This window comes from Electrophorus electricus, unplaced genomic scaffold (assembly GCF_041902795.1).
Source record: "Electrophorus electricus isolate QZ-2024a unplaced genomic scaffold, ASM4190279v1 Scaffold426, whole genome shotgun sequence".
NCBI classification, from domain to species: domain Eukaryota; kingdom Metazoa; phylum Chordata; class Actinopteri; order Gymnotiformes; family Gymnotidae; genus Electrophorus; species Electrophorus electricus.
The window spans coordinates 1-2500 of record NW_027658721.1 but is presented as its reverse complement, the minus strand read 5'-3'; the positions used below and the strand labels follow the sequence as shown (position 1 = coordinate 2500).

At 38.8% G+C, this 2500-nt stretch overlaps 1 protein-coding gene across 4 annotated transcripts in view; it reads left to right on the top strand.

Moving 5' to 3' along the window:
* Nucleotides 1–1792, top strand: part of LOC113570250 (ubiquitin carboxyl-terminal hydrolase 20) — a 13543-nt gene extending 11751 nt beyond the window's left edge. For all 4 annotated transcript variants that reach the window (XM_081709462.1, XM_081709461.1, XM_035527423.2 and 1 more), the window contains one exon: nt 1–1792. This exon is cut by the window's left edge and continues 381 nt beyond it. The gene's annotated coding sequence lies outside the window, so the exon portion shown is untranslated.
* The last annotated feature ends 708 nt before the right edge of the window (nt 1793–2500 follow it).

The following is a 2500-nucleotide window of genomic DNA, read 5'->3' as shown; positions in this document are numbered from 1 at the left end:
ATGCAATATGTGAGCTGGAGGAGATGCAATAGTCTGTAGACACTTACTGCCAGGGAGATTTAGCAGACCAGACTTCTGAAAGGGTAGCATTACTCACTATAGGTTTAGAGCTGGGTCTACATTAATCTGTACTCCCATTCTGCAAATACACTGCCCCAACCCACACACAGAGGACCCAAAAGAAATCCTTCCAAACTCAGTCACTATAGGTGGAGTTCTTCCATGTCTTCTTTCTTCAGACTCTAAGCCTAACTTCTTTAGGAGTGATTGTGTAGCGGTTCAACCAGCAGAAACTGGAAATGGCGCCATATTAAACAAACTCTAGAGCTCACCTTGACGTCAAGTGTAAACTGGCTCACTGTCAGCCAAGTCCGCCACAGCTGATCAGTCTCTCCTCAATCTCAAATTGATTTCTTCTAATGGCAACTAATACTATTGTTCCACGTAGTAACGTCTTGGCAGTCAGTAGTTAATAACCTGCTCTTCGGGTGAGTCATAACCAATGATCTAGTTTTACATCATTTCAAGTCATGTCAAGAAGTTGGGCGAAGTTCTTATTTGAACCATTTCTGACTACTGCACTGGCAGTTGGACTGTCATGTTGAATGCTATTCCATGTACGCTTATGTTTCGCATGACCGAGGTCTTCAGAACCATATCATTTGTGTTACACTGGAAGTGAAATGAGAAAGATTACAATTACTGTAAGAGAAGTGATGTTCTCTCTTGTACATATTTGCAGACTCTCTAGGATGAGTTTGGCAGGAGTCATGTTAGGGCTAGACATCATCACTGCTGTCACTGCTTTAGTTATAATTGAATTTGGTGGTCACAGAGATACATATGTTTACATCTGGCATGCATTGTAATTTTTAATTCTTATTCCTTTTCCCTTAAAAGTGTCTGTCCTACAAGGTCAGGTGTCAGTTATGTAAAATGAAACACTGAAGGTACTATGAATATCTGTGTTTGAATGGCAACATTTAGTAGTTGACGTTTGGTGACTCAGTTAGGCCCACACTTTCACAAAATATGCGTCCTACAGTAGAATGGGTCAAAGATTTGGGCTTAAATTGACAGACTGTTCATTCTAAAAACAAATCAATCTGTCACTGCATTCTACCATAGCTGAATTCACCAAAGTAGAAATTTGATGATGATTATACCAACCCCTCCAAAACCTGACATTTCTAGACACTTGATTTGTGATTATATTGTCATTTAAGGGCATGTGCAATCATCAGGTGAACGGAAGGAGTTGGAACAGCTAAAGATGATGTATGGTGAAGTTAAAACAGACAATTTAGCTACAATTTATGGTGGGTATAATGTGAATACGATATTGAGCATGATGGGGTCAGTTGAGATATGAAGTAAGTGTTGGGTATGTTATACAAACTATCCATCACTGTCGTATCAGCTTCATCCTAATGTGAGTCCCATCTATGTTTGAATCATGCATATTTAAATATTTACTCATTTCACAATTTTATTTATATAAACCTGAGCAAAAGGTTGTGCTATGTGGACCAGTCATTGACAGCTTGATGGTTTACTAGTTGGTATAATAATAATAATAATAATAATAATAATAATAATAATAATAATAATAAGCAAACTATTGAAATGAAACAGCCGAACAAAGAAAAGTATGTTGATGCTTATGATGTTAATTGCAGCCATTTCAGATTGCAAGCTTAGTGCTGGTGTTATTGCTTTTTCGGTCTCGAATTATGAGTGTATAGATGTCTTTGACTTGACAAATTAACTAATAAAGCCTGTTCTTTCTTCACCGTGTTTATCTTTTCCAAGTGTTAACAAAGGAGTGTGGAACAGAAAGCCGCATATAAAGTTAATATATTTACGGTCTATTAGCCAAACTCAAATAATGTAAATTTCATTTTGGCTAATGTAATATTTTAAGTACCATGGATTTCAATTTTTAATTTTATTTTAAAGTTCATTATATAACTTAGTGCACATATCATAAAAAGATGGGCCTACTGTACTGTCACTGTGTTCTCGGAAAAGCTCGTTTTTGCATGAACAGCGTGCGTTGGATTCGATTCACCCGTGTTCTCATATTTCGGGGTTTAAATGTAATTTAAAGTGTCCAAGGACCCAATAAAGAGAGATTTGAGCCTATAATTCAGTGCCCAACCTGAATCTCATCTCCATCCCCTTTTCGTCACGTTTTCATCCACTCTCCTCTCCTGGGACCCCTTCTAACGCTCCACGCAGCCAAACCATCTCCCCGTGGAGGGGCACATTCGGCACAGCGATCACGAGCAGTAGTTATATAATTTGGGTTGGAGTCCCTCCCGTTCTGTTTCGGAGGCAGACGATGGAAAATTAAGCACTAAGCGATAAGAGTGGGCAGCGCCGTAGTGCAGCATTCGTCTGGACGTTGCAGAATCCAAGAGTAAGTTTTTATTTTCCGCCTGTTTTAACGCATTCAGTAAGTTATATCTAGCTGTTGTCTGTCCTCGCGGCAGCTGAT